A 16571-nucleotide genomic window follows, 5' to 3' on the forward strand; every position below is an offset into this window, starting at 1 on the left:
CTTTCTCTCCCTCCTCCCACCCACCTTGCTGGTTCTGTTCCTCAGAGGAACTCCGGCTAATGCACCTGCTTTTGCTTTCTTGTTTATTTCCAGACTCTAAGCATGAGATGAACCCAAGAGGATCCCTCCGACAGTATGTGGCCAGCCTCTAGCGGAACGGCCAGCGTTCTAACAGGGGTCAGTCAGGACCATGGATGTCAACTCGGCCTGTTGGTATGGAGACCTAGACACCCCCCTCCTCTTCTCTCTCTCTCGGAGAGGAATATTCAGGAAACAGCTCTTAGCTATGCCTGGACTCTGCTCACACTCTAAGGCCATCCCACTCCGGTCCCGTCCCTCACTGCATGAGGCCCAATGGGACCTCAACCCAGACGGCAGACACAACACCTATCCTGCTCCCCTTTCTTAACGCAAACAACAGCCATTTGCCCCCACCCCCACTCCCATGATATTCTAGATTTACAGGAAAAAACATGGCCATACCCCAGCTGGGATCACAGGTGGACTTTGGTTTCCAGTAGCATCAATTACTCTGTAGCCGCTGCCGCGCCTTTGGAGTCAGTTCCTGTCCCAGCTGCAGCTGTTTAGAGCTAATCTGGGCCAGAATTTCAAGCAGCTCCAGCAGGGCCTCGAGCTGGTGCCTGTGGACTGAGCGCTGACAATGGACTTCTGAAACATCCCTAACAGGCAGCCCCATTTGATCTGTGACAGATGCTTTAGGATGTAGAGTCAGGGGTTGGAGGTTTGCAGGGGACGAAACCTGGCCCCGCCTTTTTTTTTTTCTAGGCAAGGTCTTTTTGTGTTTTTTTTTTTTCAAAACATCACCTTTGTAATTTGTTAACTGTACCGATTTACTGCCTTCCATATCATTACGCGTGAAAACAGGTGAATATTTATGAACTGCATGGTTTTATTTTTATGCTGGTATTTTTATAGAAAATGTGATCATGAACTTTCTGCTATAAATAACCACAGAGGTGAAAACTCTGGAGTTACCAAGGCTGTGTTCATTGTGATGAAACATTTAAAAATATCCCCCAAACCTGTCAAAATCTCAGAGTTCCGTGTCCCACAATGGGGGGGGGGGTGGCGATGTTGTTTTCTATTGAACAATTTATTGCTTAACGCAAAAGCAGTTCTTAGAAATTGCTGGCAGTCCAAACACATTTGGCTTCAACTTAGTGGAGCCTAACCCAGCGTGAAATCAGAAGCTCTTCTGGAGCCTTCTAGGGTGCATAGGGACAGCCTCTGGGCCTTCTTAGTTCTCTCCAAGTGGCTGCAGGAGCGGAAGTCTTTTACCAGGAGGAAGGTAAAGAAGGAAGGAATGTGGTGTTCCTCCTCCAGCAGCCTGCTGCACTGGCTTGCCTGGCACAAGACTTAGCCATTCTCTGTGAGCATGCGCATGTTGGCTGCTGGCTGTGATGGGGTCCTGCTTCCTTAGAGGTCTTCTGTATGTCTGGTTTGCTAAATGTTGGGGCATTTCCGTGTGTGTGTCCGTCCATGGTCTCTCTCTTTGTTCCTGGGGCTCTGCCCTGCCTGGGTTGGTGGTGCGGATGATGAGGGGAAGTCGGGATGGGGCCACCTTCTCTAAGGAGGGAATATAGTGGCTATTTTCGCATCACCATGTCGGATGGTAAGCTCATCTTCGGTAATAATTCATTAGCTAGTTATGTCCGAACAAATGCTACTGTCCTTGTCCTCAAAGCAGGGTGAGGGCAGAGGGAAAGGCAGACAGAAAGCAAGTCCATTAAAAGTACATGTATACAATAATACTTTCCTATTAAAGTACTAGGAAGGGAGTTGCTATAGCTGGGATTTAAATGTTCCTCAGAGGCCCACATGCTGATGGCCCGGTGCCTGGCTTCTGATGCTATTGGAGGTAAAAACTGGAGGAAGTCTGGCCTGATAGAGGGAAGCGAAGTCATCAGGAGTCATGCCCTTCCCAGGGACATCAGGACCTCCCATCCTTTCTGATCTCGTCTACCATGAGGTGAACAGATTCTGTTACCGTGTTTCTGCTGCCATAGACACACTACTGTCCTAGGCCCACAGCAGCAAGGCCAAGAGACCAGTGAGCTAATTAAACCTTTCCACCTCACATGCCCTTCACCTCGCCTCCTCGGAGGAATGCCGAGATCCTGAGAAACAAACAGACGGCAGGGCCAGGGCACTTTTTTCTGATGTGCTAAAAAAGCTGTGTGCTCATGGGAAGGAGCTGGCCAGGCCGCCAGAGAGAGGGCAGAGGGGCTTTCACTGCCATGGAGCTAGCTGCACAGAGACTGTTCAGACAAGATCATTGGTGTGCAGTGAGCTGAGTAATAGTCCCCAAAGACATCAGGTTCTAGCTGCCAGGACCTTTCTTAGCAGAAGGGACTTTGTAGGGTTTTTGGAATAAGAGTGGTGGTAGCCATGGATTGTCCAGTCGGCCTTGCACACTTATGTGTGTCCTTATGAGAGACAGGTATGGGGGAATGGCATGGCACAGAAGAAGGCCCCATGACAACTGAAGGAGATGCCATGCCACTGGCCTTGAAGGTAGAAGGGGGGGGGGGTAAAGAACTAACTACTGGCCAGGCTGTGGTGGCGCATGCCTTTAATCCCAGCACTCGGGAGGCAGAGGCAGGCGGATCTCTGTGAGTTTGAGGCCAGCCTGGTCTACAAGAGCTAGTTCCAGGACAGGCACCAAAGCCACAGAGAAACCCTGTCTCGAAAATCCAAAAAAAAAAAAAAAAAAAAAAAAAAAAAAAAAAAAAACAAAAACAAAAAACTAACGACTGCAGGTCTGGAAGCTGGGAATGACAGGGAAGCAGACCCCCCTCCCCCCCCACCTCGCCTTGGAGGGAGCACGGTCCACTTTGAACTTACAGATGATGGTATAATTTATGTCACTTTCAGACCCTGTGCTTATGATGGTTTGCTGCAACTGCAGGAAATGAACACACTCTGCTTGCCATGAGCCAAGGGCAGGGTGCCACTAGATGGCCCATCAAGGGGCAGTTCTGGATGGACATGACCAAGAATTTGGAATAAAGGCAAATATTGTGGCACCTGCCTGTAATCCCAGCACTTGCAAGGCTCAATGGGAGGATTTAGCATCTGAGGCCAGCCTGGGCTATGTAGTTGTAAGGGTCCTAGAGTAGTCCCACAAAAAACCACTGTCCAGTATGTAATCATCAAGAGTGTTTATTTTCTCAAGGGTAAAGATTCCAGTACGCAGGGGGGTCAGCCATGTGATGCAAAGACAAAATGGCGTCAATGAGAAGAGCATTCAGGCGCCTTTAAGCAAAGCTAGGGGGAATTTCAGGGACAGGAACATCATCTCAAATATAATTGGTTAAGTACATTTCAAATTGGCTGTGGTTATAGTTTCACCATTTTGGGGCATACCTGGGCATATGGGGTATATTTTAGGGAGATTATAGGAACTGTCCTTTTTGGTCATTGGTTTGAGGTACTGTGGGGACCGACTCGGACCTGGTGTGTATTATCCCCCTCATCCCTGTGTGCATGCTGTCTCCCCCTTTGTCCTTTTAGCAAACTGAAATTCTGGTCCAGTTGTAAAATGGGGAAAGTTCAGACCTTTCGTAGTGAGAATCTATATCAAAAAACCTAAACCTAAATAAATAAAATAAGGTCAAGTCATTGGGATGTTCTAAGCAAGGGAGATATGATCCATTTTTTTTTTTAACAAAGAACTTCGCTCCTGGGTGGAGATGTGACCCAAATTCGCAGGGGTAGGAATGAGAGAGAAGAAAGTGGGGAGGCGGCTGAGAAACTAGTGCAGGCTGGGTATTGGTGGGGAGGTGGAGCTAGGTGGATAGACCCCAGAGACCCTGTGGAGGTGAGTGCCAGGGGCTTACAGGTAGAAAGGAGAGCGCCCAGGGAAAGGGAAGGGGGGAGGGGGGATTAGAGAGACGTGGGGGGTTCGCGGATAGCAAGCTGGAAATAAGCTGGGAAGGGAAAGGCTTCTGTTTCAGATGGTCGAGTTTGCTATGCCTAGGAGAAGTCAAGTTACAATGTATCAGTCTGGAGGCCGGAGAGGGCACTGCCAGGGAGAGAGTGGGGTGGGTGTCTTCAGCCTCAAAATGAGTTCTTAGACCTGGGTGGCAGAATCCAGGAGAGACCGAGAAGAAATAAGGGGTCAGAGCCAAGTGTGGTGGTGCACACTAGTAATTCCAGTGCTTGGGAGGTAGAAACAAAACAGTTTGGGTCATCTTTGACTATGTACTGAGTTGGGGTCAATCTGGACTACGTGTGACTCCATCTCAAAGAAAAACAACATCATCAGTCGATCAATCAAAAATTTAAAAAGGAAAACAATAACAAAACAAAAAGGGAAATGAGGTATTACAAAGACCCAGACAAGGACAAGAAGGACACCCAGAACTTGGTAGGAAATCACTGGCAGTCAGTTTAACTTTCTGGACTTTGAAAAGCCCAGCAGGCGACACCAAAGGGACTCGGGCCTGAGCAGGTACCCAGTGAACTCAGGTTCTTAGTCTTAAATTTCTTTGAAAAGTTATTGGAGAACAAGTGCATGTGTAGCCCTTGGCTCAGGCTGGTCCTCGCAGACATCCCACGTGGCCAAAAGTACCTAATTCTTGCGCGCAGAACAAAAAGTACCAAGGCAGGAGACTTTTCTAGGTTTTAGTTTAGGAAACTTTTTAGATTTTAGTAATCTTTGTCATGATCCTGGGAGAAAGTGGTCACTGAGTATTTCCCTTACCCCTGCCTCAGCCGCCTCCACAATCAGGCAACAAGATACTGAAATGAACGTGCGGCATTGAAATAGGATCGAAAAGGCTGGGGGTGGAGCTCAGCGGGGAAGCACTTGCCTAGCACTGTGCGGTCCAGGGTTGAGTCTCCAATACCGAGAAGAAGAAGAATCGTCCCAGCGGAACCGTGTCTGAAGTTGGCCGAGTCTCGGCCAGAGTTCTGACGCTTTACTTCAACAGCGCATGGTCGAGACATCGCCTCCCACGCAGTTGGCACGCTGTGGTGGGCTAAGCTCTGGAATTGCTCATGCTCAGCCTCGGGTTTGGGATGGTAGCTACAGGTCATCCGGGACATGGGGACTGAGCTGAGCAATTTCCTGTTTGAGCGTTACATCCAAACAGACTACAGCTGTGTGGAGGGAAAACCCAAACTCCCCGGAGGCTCCTGTTGTTTTGACTCTAAATCTCATCACAATTTATAATTATTTTCCCCAACAAGCCACCATCCAACCCTCTGAGCACAGCTCTCCCCTGTCACTCATCCTGTCAACTTTTGTTCTAAGGAACAATCATTTGTCCCCCAAATCGGAGTCACTTTCTTCCTTTATCGTTCTCTTTCCAAACTTCTCTTTACCCTATTTTTTTTTTTTTTTTGACATTTTGTTATGATGCCCAGGCTGGCTTCGAACTTGAGATCTTTCTGCCTCTGCCTCCTCCCTACTGTTGGGGTGACAAGTGTGTACCCCCAGGCCTAGCTGTCTTCTATTTGGCATCCTCATTCCATGTGCCCTCATCTCTACCACTGCTTGTTCAGTACTTCCATTGCCAGGACACAGGGGTCCCTTGCCTATAGCAGCCTGGCTGGGCTCCTTGCTTCTGCCCCTGGCCTGCAGATTGATCAAGTAGAACCAGCACAAGTCAGATTAGCTACTGCTCGGCTCTAAGCCCTCTTTGACTTCCCACTTAGCACAGAGTAAAGTCAGAGTCTCCTGCTGACCATCCTGTGTCTGGAGTTCCCTTTGCCACTGACACCGTGTTCTCTGCTGCTTTGGCTGAGGGCTTTTCTCCTTTCAGACCTGCGCACCTGCCTCATCATTCTTTTTTTTTTTTAATTTTATTATTTTTTCTATTGTTTATATTGAGCTATACATTTTTCTCCACTCCCCTTCCATTTTTCTCCTCTCCTTCTCCCTTCTCCCGTGACCCCCATGCTCCCAGTTTACTCAGGATCATTCTTAAGGTGCCACCTTTCCCTGTTGCTAGGCTTGTGCCTACTTCCTTATGCCCCTCCCCCCAATCGCCTCCTTGAGGGAGTTCTTCCCTGATTGGTCTGCCCGTTTCCAATCCTTCTCCTGCCTCGGGGCCTTCTCAGTGTTGACTCCTTGTGTGCATCTGCCTCTTTCTTCTTGACAGAGTTTGGATCTTGATATCCCTCAAAGTCCTGTGTTTTGAAGAACTAATTGGCAATATGTGGTTCTATTGGGACGCTGTGGAGCCTTTGACAGTTGGAGTTTAATAGGAGGTCTTCTGTCATTTGGGATTGTGCCATTGAGGGAGATAGTGGGCCTCTGGTTCTCCCTCATGTCTCCTTTAGGCTTCTCAACTACCTCAAGGTTAGCGACTGCCACCCTACGATAGTTCAATACCGTAGTCTCAAAGCCACTGGCCAAAGCAACGGGGAAACCCCTAGCCAAAAGAAACCCTTCTTCCTTCCAAGCTAGTTTTCTCGGGGATTTTGTCACAGCAGCAGGCTTTAGCAAAGGCTGACGTACTTTCCCCGGAATGCCAGCTGCTTGGGAGCAGAGGCGAAGCTCCCTCCAGTGCCCTCAGCCTGGGAAGGTACGCAGCACATGTTAGGCACTCAGCGAAGAGCTCACTTAATGAACTGTATTTAATGGGAGCAGAAGCCGAAGCTGGCACAGATGAGAAGAATGAATCTCCTTGCCCAGGGCACCGCTAGAGCGTCCTTCCCAAGGAAGGATAGCTATACCAGACACGAGGCACACTCAGTGCATGCGCTACCCCAAATGGGTCTCAGTGTGGCACAAATGTGTCAGAGGAGAGCACCGATCCTCTTCCTCTGTGTGCTTTAGAGTCGCCCACAGAAATCACTCATCACTACAAAGTACTGATAGCAGCTCCAAGAGGGGAGCAGGGGCTCAGCTGGATTAGCTTAAAGACGTTTAATGCAATCCCTTTTATCTCATTGAAAGGAGCTCTTCGGTGGCCAGTGCAACAGCTTCCAGATAGAGTGCTCAGGTGTGCCACAAGGCCCCTCCTCAGAGATAGATGTATCTGTGACAGAGGATACTCAGCTCCCTGGGAAGACACCATGCTGGGCTTCTGTGGAGAAAGCGATGGTGCCCTATCCTCATCTGCAAGGATACCTGGTCTAGGTGGCTTCTTGGCTCAGAGCTCATTCTGGTTCAGAGCCTTGTTCACTAGGTTGGTGGGAACGCAGCTAGAAGCAGGGAGGCTGAGGGTGTGGCGGGAAGTCACCCATTCACTGTGGTGGTGGGGTACGGTAGTATCGCAGTGGGGCAGGACCACCATTCACTTTAGGTTGTGTTAAATACAGATATGCATGAAATAAACACTGTGGGTACTTACTGAGTTTTTAATGAGGCATGGGGTAACCCCTGGGAGACATAGTGCAGGGTCTATGTCGTAGTCATGCCAGCACTACTAAGAAATGTTTCCTTCAGTCCCCACGGTGTGTCTGAAATAGCTCCTAAAAAGTTACCTGGATTTACCAACGTCTAGAGGGGGTTGCATTCAGCTCACTGGCCATGCATTAGGGATCCTGCACACGCCTTAAGAGAATTGGGTAAGACAGTTTAGAATCGCATTCACTACCAGATTAAAAACCCTCCAGGGAGTCGCACTGCTCTGGGAATGAGGCCCTGCCTGGCCCTGACGAAGTGTGCCACGCTGTCAGAGCCTTCTCAGTTCCTTCAGTATCTCATGCACTTTCTGTTCCCTTTGGGTTGCTCACTCAGCTCTTGTGACATTCGTCATTGCTCTCTTATTTTGCAGGAGCCTTTTCAGGCTGCCTCTGAGCTCACCCCTCCCTTCTTAGAGTACTTCTCAGACTGTTCTCCTAACTCTGACTGAGCTGTCAATGGGGACAGCAGGGGGCTACCCCCGTGCTCTGTGCTCCCTGCTGGAGGCAAGCACTCATTCCTCCCATCTTGACTCCTGCCAGCTCCTCAGCAGCTCAACCTAACCCGTGTGGAGCCAACGGCAGGATGGGTGGGGCAGGCTGAGGGTAGGGAAGCAAGAGGTGAGCAGGCTCTAAAAAGACTGTTGGTAGAGTTTGGACCTAGGCTGGGTCCCTCAAGAAGGGACGCTTGGAGGGATGATAACCTCTCAGTCAGAGAAACCATTTAAACACAAGTGGGGAGACAGCGTCTGTGAGACTGAGGGGATCCTTTTTTTACCTCTGGACCTTACTCTTCCTTCTGTAAAATGAGAGGCTGGAAGATAAAGAATTGCAAATAATATATAGGGTGACGACACCATCTGCTCTCCTGTTTGAGATCACGGTAGGCATCTCTTGAGCATTGCGTCAGCTCAGTTCTAGCAGGGACGGTGACTAAGAGGAGCCTGGGTGAGGAGGGCAGGCCCTAACCCCGATTCGGTGAGCATGTGACAAGAGGAGGGCTACGTAAGATGTGTGGCCACTGTGGCCAGGAGTGACAACCCAGCAAGGAGCACAAGGGAGAGAAGATCTGAGGAAGAAAACAATGGGGGAGGAATCTGGCAAGATGGAGAAACCAAGAGTGCTTGCCTCATTAAAAGATTCCCCAAGTTCACTTCCTTGACTCCTTTCTCTTCCTTGTTGGTTGGAGGGAAGCAAAACCAGTTTCCAGGCTGAAATGTTCTCCCACACAGCCAGATTGGATCTCCGGGTCCCGCCGGTGTCATGGGAGAATCAAATCTATCAGGGATAGTGTTGCATAAGGCCACTCACTGCACGTCACTGTTGATCCCTATCATGTTGCTTCTTGCTAGAGCTCAGGAAGGTGGGAACAGGATGTATGTGTACCAGTGATTGAGGCTTAGGTTTACAAGTGATGTCAGTTTCACCGTGGGTGATTTCGGCAGAGAGAGATGGGGTGAGTTTATACTGTTGGTAATCACCCATGTGTCTGCCTGCTTTTAACTTCTCATTGGTTTCAGAAACATGCCACTTTCCACTGGGGGAATTTGTGTCACGATTAATGAACACACACACACACACACACACACACACACACACACACACACCTCCTTCTTTCTCAGTATTAATCACCTTCTCCCATAATTAGTAGTTAAAATGTCAAAGGAGAAGGAATTAATTAAGAGGACTATCCAGAGAAGCAAGGCATGTACTGCCAGGCTCTGGGACTGAATATAAAAAGAGTTTCCTTAAATATTGTGAGCACTTTTGGGAGTCAGAAGCCTCTCTTCTAATCGAAAGATCCTTAACTCTACCCCAAATCTGGCCGGTGGCCAGGGTGCGGGGCTGGGTAAGGTGGAGGGTGGAAATCCCTTCTCTATCCTTAGGAGACTCTCTCCAACCTGGGACAGGTGCCCCCAGAGGTTCAGAAACAGCAGGCGTTCCGGACCCCATCCGAGGGCAGGAAGCGCCTCAACTTTTCCCGAGCTCCTACTGTTAGGGGATGCGGCGTGGCATTTTACAAGAATTTGGTAAGACAGGTGGTACTAACACCTTCGTTCTACAGATGAGGAAATGGAGGCTCAGCACGGTCGGGAGTTCCCCATGCCACACGGCGAATAACTGAGAAAGAAAACATTGACTCTTAGGTGCGATTCTAAGCTTCGATCTTTCATGGAATTCTGAAAAACTATTCTCAGCTCTCCTCTTCCCACCTGAGTTTTGACAGCTAGGGCAGGAGCCCAGACTCGCGCAAGGGAGGTGGAGCTGGGGGCCCAGCGCCCCGCCCAGGTCTGGTTTAAGCCAATGGTGACGCGGCACCCACAGTCTTTGGTCCAATCAGCCTTCGCTCTTCGCCCCCATCCTTTCTCTTCTGTTCCCTTCTGCCCCGCCCCTTCGCTTTCCCTTTGGCTCCACCGAGCTTGATAGAGCGGAAAGTCCCTTCGGCAAGCGCCGCGCCGGCTGCCATTGGAGGAAGATCTGCTACAGGAAGACCCAATCAGAACGCGCGCAGACACGAATCTCTGGATGCGATTGGTTGGAGCGGCGTCTGCCCTCTCCGCCCCCGTTCCTCCCTCCCCGCGGGCGGTTCGGAGGCGGGGCAGGTGGGGGCGGGCCCAGGTAGCAGGTTCGGCTGCGCGGGGGCCCGCGAGCCTGAGGTAAATACTGGGGTGGTGGGTGTGGGGTTCCCGGCCGGCCCCGGACACGCCGGCTATGAAGCCGGGGCCGGGACGTTGAGCGGCGGCCGAGAAGGGTGAGTGAGTGCGGCCGAACGGCAAAGGCATGGTCCTCGGCGTTGCTTCTGTGCCTCGGGGCTCCCCGAGCTGCAGAGGCGACCGTTGGGCCTCATCGCCCGCCCGTTAGCTGCCCCGGGCAGCCCACCTCCAGCCCCCCGGGGGACTTCGAGTCCCGGGACTCCCGGACCAGAGGGCTTGGGGAGGAGCAGCGCAGCACTCAGTCTTCCTCTTTGGCCCGCCGTCGTTGACAGATGGGGAAACTGAGGCCGGGACCTGGCTGGTCCCCCAGCGGGTTGCAAGAGGCACGGAGAGCCCCGGGTTGTGGTACTTCATGCCTGTGCCGTTTTGGGGGCTCTTGGAGACTCCTCTCCCGGAAGAGCAGTCCGGCCTCGCTAATGGCGTGTTCTGCTTTTTTTTTCTTTCAGTTTCCCTGGTCTGGGGTGGCGTGAGAAAGGGGAGGGAGGAGAATGGTTTTGCACAGTTGTGTAGTTGGAAGGTGTGCCCTGTTGAGACGGGTACCTCTCTTTCCTTTTATTGCCCATGGACAGCTTTGGAGAATCGCGAAGTCGTGAATGAAAATCACGGTCTTGAGCTGCGTTCAGCTGGGTCAGCTGCCGGGTCCTTGGCATCTTTTTTTGTTCCACCCCTTGGCATTTGCATGTTTTAAGGGTTTATCATCTAGCCATCAAGCCTTGCAATCTCCCAACCCCCCTGTTCTCGCCACCATCCTCTCACCGATTTTCCTTGGAAGTTGTCTCCTTAGAGGAGCATTCATTGTTTTTGTTTTTGTTTTTGTTTTTATTTTAGTTGGGGCTAATTAGGGAATCTTAATAAGATTGTTCGTTTTTGTAATCATTGGCTCCAGAGAAGAATGCAGGCCTCAAGGGGGCGTGCATTCAGGCATCAGTCTCCCGCACACCCCCTCACACCTCAAGTAGGTTGAGTGGCCCCAAGAATTTAGCCTGCTGCTCCCCACTGGGTAGTGGGTGGATTTGCACTAGAACAGTATTAAGAGAAAATGACTTGCTGGAAATTCTTAGTGAGGTTCCTGTAATTTGAATGTTGACAGTACCCGAACATTCTCTAATGTTCTGCTGCAAAATTCTAAGGTATTCTTTCAAAGAAATCCTTGTTTGGAGTGGTTAACTTTTGAGATGAGCCGATAAGGCCAGGAACTTGTTATATAAAATACCATCGAACAGCAGATAGCTAAACTGTGGTTAAGTGATTTAAGGAAGTCTTTAATACACGAAGAGCAAGGACAGTAATTTATCCTGCTCCTCTAACTATGCTAGTATCTTGTTCCTGGCTTGTATTCTATCATCTTAAATTTCTTTCTTTATTTTTTTTTTAAGTATGTTATAGGTGGTGTGAGGCTAGGAAGCCAGTGTCAAATGAAGCTCAGAACAGCTTGGTTTCTTAAGTGTAACATTTCTCCTTGTTTATACTTATATGTGTAGCAGTATAGTCTAAAACTGATTGTGATTTCTTTTATCCAAAGAGTCAATGGTATTTTAGGCAAAAGTCATTTTCCTTTTTCTTGATTTTATATTTTAGCCCAGTAGAAACTTGAGTCACTTAAAAGGACAAAGAAATAGTGTTTTGACTTTCACTGTTACCTCCTAAGCTAATGAAGTTTCCCAGCCTAGGCCCTGGGAAGACAAGGAGCGGAGCGGTCATCCTCCTGATGCGACTGTGTGTAGGAACCAGACTTGGTCTTTTTTAAACCTTGTAAGACCCACTTGTTTTAGGGACTGTATCCTTGCGTTATAAGTTATTCTGGTCTTGAAATCTCTGTATTTCTGTGTACTGTTTAGGCATATAACAACTTGTTCTTTTAGCGAGGGTTGTTTTTTCTTAAACCGATAGTCATCCTAGGCTCTCTTAAAACATTTGGGAAAAGATGTGTTTCTTTTCTTGAGGATCCATGCCAGCCTGCTTACCTCTTTACCATTTATGGTTTGGGTAGTATTTAGTATTTCAATTTCTATGCTGATTTAGAAAACTTCCTGTGGTGTTTTAGAATTAGGGAGGCTGCCTCAGAAGATGTCTGGAGTTCCTGATTGACACCTGTTTTTGTGAGCCTCTTAGATGGTGCAACCTGATCTCTTGAACTGATATCAAGATATCTAATAGTCTAGAAAAGTTAGCAGTCACCATTTCTGTGTAACTGATGGCCATTTGTACTGTGTGTTTTAGAAGTCTGATTTGTGCTAGGACTTATATCTTGATCATCTTTTCATTTCATTCATTGGAAATTGATCAACATTTCTATTTTCAACCCTCATTTAGTTTAATGGTTATCGTAATATAATGAAACCCTCCTTTACTCAACATTCAGGCCATCACCAAGCTCATATAAACAGACATGATTTCAAATCTCTGTGATTCTTTACTGTTCCCTTGTCTCCAGTGTCCTCAAAAATAGAAAAGAAGAAGCCTCTGTTCATCCTTGTTTCAGGCTGAACAGTTTGAGGCTACACTGCTGTGTTCCAGCTCTTTGATACACTTCTTTGAATACTTCATTAATTTTCAAAATATACAAGATCACTGTTACCCAGTCTAACCTGAGATAGTGTTTAGATGAGTTGTTCGTGAGATATACTCACTTTCACATGATTCCATTTGCCAAGTAACAAGAGAGTACAATTGAAAATTTCTCCCTTCATCTAACCCCATCCTCTTGACCATGGCCTTTGTGAGACCTATCTTCCTTCTATTACAGAAGTCATGACCTTTATTTAAAGCAGCAACTGAGTAGGTGGAAAGCAGGCGTCACACTTAAAGTTGTGGATTTCAGTGTCTAACCCTGACTGTATCTGAATACTCCCCCTGACCTGGAAAGAACTCACAATGTGATTTTGATGTTTCTCTTTCTACAAAGAGAGAAGTCTTGAGGCTGTTCTTATTGCTTGGGGTTATAAGGCTTTATTTAACTACTCTGAAGATCCCAGTGGAATGAGAATGTTAACATCATATTTATTACTACAGTGGGAAGAAAGATGTTAGCGCATTTCTTTTGTAATGCTGATGTCTTGAGACGATAAGTGATCATTTGGTTTATCATCAAGTGTATATAGAAAGAACCATAAAGTTCTTCATCCAATTTTATTATTTGTAATAAAGGAAATTAGCTGTAATGTGTTTCAAACCTATTCTTAATATGTTTCATGTAAAGAGGGAAGGTCACACGTGTTTCTTATATTTGGATAATACCTTAAAAAGTATTTTGTAATGTTTGCTTTGACTATTCTAGTTGTGACCTACCCCATTACTGAGTATAAACTCAGGTTCACTTGTGCAACAAGTTGGCAGACTTCATCACTCTCTGCTAGTTCACTTTAAAAATGGTGTTTTAAAACTTCTGTTTCCAGGAACCTTTTTACTAACCAAGAAGCTATCTTTTTCCTTTTTTTTTAAAACTGTGGACTACCTCCATTAATGAGTTGCAAAAGGCAATTTTGTAATCAAATTCATTTAAAATATAATATCGTAAAACAAAATGATTTGTTTTGATTTGATAATACTTCATTAACACTTGTATTTTTATTTCAAGTTGCAGCATTAGTTGTTACAAAATCAATAGAATAGGTAGTTTCCAGCTTACTATTTAAAGATACCTGGTTTTAGAAAAAATCACTTTAAAAATAAAATAGCTGTGAAATGGTTTTGGCCAAAAATTTTGCATTTTAAAGAGATCCTCAAACAATAACTCACTGCTTTTGACTGCCTCAACCTCTGGGAACAGTCTCAAGAATATCTTTGTAATAAGGCTTTATGCACCTTATTTTTCAAGACCCTTCTAGAATTTGTCTGTTCCTTTTGTTTTTGTTGCTTTGCTTTTTCAGACACAGAAACATACCTCATCACCTCACTTCTTAGAACTGATTAGAAATAGTAAATTGGAAAACAAGGAGGCCACAAAAAGAGTCAAAGACAGACTACAGAAAACCACAGAAAATGGCTGATTGCAAGAGGGACAGTATAGTATAGAGTATGATTTGTAGAAAACAGGAGAGGGAGTCAGAGGACAGGATGGAAAGGTTTTTAATGAAATAATAAACAGACATATATTTTGAGGCTCACTAATAATAATTTATATTCCTAATGATTCTTAGCAATTGAGAAAAAAGTAATTTTCTTTCTTGAAAAATGCTGACATATTAATAGCATTTTAGTAAAACAAAACAACAACAAAAGACCAAACACTTTATCTTGGTGCCTCAGAGGCACAGAGCCACATTAAAGGGTTGTGTAGCTTCTTTGGTGCTTTTTTTTTTTGAGGGATTTTGTTTATGTGGGGCTAAGATTGAGGTGTCCACAGGTGTGTTATGTAAGTGGCAGCTATAGATTGATTCCGTTTCTGTTGAAGTAGACAGTGCCCTCAAGTGGAGGTAAAGACACATTACAAAAGGAAGCAGAAAGAGGAGCTGCTCAAGCTCCCATGGCCTTCATCCATCTTCACCAAATATCGCACAGATGCTTTAAGTGATGGTGGATTGGAGGAGTGCTGACTTTAGCCTGTCTCAGGTGATTTGTGTCTCTCATTTGGGCTTACAGAGGGACAGACTTGTGAAAATGTTACCGTGATGAGACACTCCATCACCTAAAAGTGTTTTCTAAGAGAACTGTTACTGTGTGTTGAATTGCCAGGTCGCTTAATCATTGAGTCAAATAATACAGTTTGATGCTTTAGCTTTAAGTTTATTTAATTTGAATTACAAGAATAAAATGCTTACATAGTATAATGTTATTAATTTCCGCCTATAAGCACAGGGCTGGAGAAGGATATCTCTGTCTTAAAGAAGGATGAAACAAACAAGTACTGTATTTGGGAATCAAGTAGCTATATTCTTATGACAGAGATACATGGAAACCATTTTTTTCATGGAGATAATTAAATAAGTCCTTAATTTTAAGGAATGAAATTGAGTTTTTAAAATTTTTCTTTGGCAGTTAGCCTCTATGCCATGGGTTTCTGAACTGGTTTATAATACCTGGCATGGATTCCCTCTACCAGAGCAGGCCTCACATTCAATAGAGCATGGTTGACTGAGTCCATCACAGTCTTGCCTGCTTGGTTAGTATTGTAGTCCATAGGATTCACAGCTGGGCAAGACCGCTGACGTCCCACTCTGCCTACCCAGCCTGCGTAGCACCTTTCAACACTGTGAAAGCTAGTCAGAGGAGGTGTCCATCCCAGCTCTAGCTTCATTTCTTGGTTTCTCCGTATCTTACAGCTAAGGAATGTGGTGTCTTAAGTAATAGAATCTCATTATCTAGTTCTGGTGGGCAACCAAGAGGACTGGCAAGAGTCTGGACTGTATTGGGGGCATTTGGAAGCTCCCTGCCTAACAATTCTTAAGGAGGTATTTCTACATCTGGCACTGGGATTTTTTGTTTAATAACCATGACTTCCAGGGGTAGCATTATTTAGTCAAGCAGGATATCTCCCTTATGAAGCTAATTTTCTTTTAACTTATATTTCTAAATTGGCTTATGAAATAGTATATATTTGGCTGGAAAAATGGCTTAGCAGGTAAAGGTGCTTGCTGCCAAGCCTGATGACCTGAATTCAATTCCTGGAGCTTACACGGTGGACAGAGAGAACCAATTCCTGTGTTGTCCTTGTACCTTTACATGTGAACTGTGGTATTTGTGTGTAACAAGAGTGGACAACTTTGCCTTGCTCCTGATTTAGTGGGATAGCTTCAAACTTTTCTCCATTTAGCCTGGTGTTGACAATGGGCATGTCATTTACAGCACTTGAAATTATGTTGTTTTAAGTCATTTGTTAAAGTTGTCTTTAAAAATGAGGCTACAAATTGTAAAATTATTTTTCTAACAGTTTTAAATGCAAGTTAAAGCTGGAAAATAATCACTTGTATGTTCTTCCCTTTATACATATTTAAAATTGTGGTATAAAGCCCACAATTTATAGATATAAGCATCTATAATTCAGTATAATTTATAGACATAAACATCAAAATCATATTGGACTAAAAATCTTGGAGCAATGTAATATAGTCATATATCATCATTGCATTGTCCAACTTTTGATCTATAAATCATTTCCTAACATATTTATATTTATATATATATATACTCAAGATTATATTTAATGGTTGTGATTGTAAGAAATTAAATAGTAGTTATGACTAGTATAGTTAATATCTCCTTGTCTAAGCACAAAAGGTATATGAAAATGAAATTGAGGGGCTAAAGAGATTGGTCAGCAGTTAAAAGTGTGTACTGCTCTTCCAGAGGACCTGAATTCAGTTCTCTTCACCCATGGTGGGTTGCTCACCACTGTTGAAATAAGAGCGGCTGGGCTGCGTCCCCGGCACCCGGCCGCCCCCACGGCTAGCTTTACCCGAAATAATTACACGGAAACTGTATTCTTTTAAACACTGCCTGGCCCCAATAGTTCCAGCATCTTATTGGCTAGCTCTTAAATAT

General features: G+C 45.9%; 2 protein-coding genes across 2 annotated transcripts in view; both read left to right on the forward strand.

Moving 5' to 3' along the window:
- Nucleotides 1-971, forward strand: part of Nod2 (nucleotide binding oligomerization domain containing 2) — a 43399-nt gene extending 42428 nt beyond the window's left edge. The window contains exon 13 of the mRNA XM_005367043.2: nt 94-971. The gene's annotated coding sequence lies outside the window, so the exon portion shown is untranslated. The remainder of the gene's footprint in view (nt 1-93) is intronic.
- A 9069-nt stretch (nt 972-10040) lies between these two features.
- Nucleotides 10041-16571, forward strand: part of Cyld (CYLD lysine 63 deubiquitinase) — a 41260-nt gene continuing 34729 nt past the window's right edge. Inside the window, exon 1 of the mRNA XM_026789180.1 lies at nt 10041-10129. The gene's annotated coding sequence lies outside the window, so the exon portion shown is untranslated. The remainder of the gene's footprint in view (nt 10130-16571) is intronic.

Source organism: Microtus ochrogaster, unplaced genomic scaffold (genome assembly GCF_000317375.1).
Source record: "Microtus ochrogaster isolate Prairie Vole_2 unplaced genomic scaffold, MicOch1.0 UNK15, whole genome shotgun sequence".
In the NCBI taxonomy this organism is placed as follows: Eukaryota; Metazoa; Chordata; class Mammalia; order Rodentia; family Cricetidae; genus Microtus; species Microtus ochrogaster.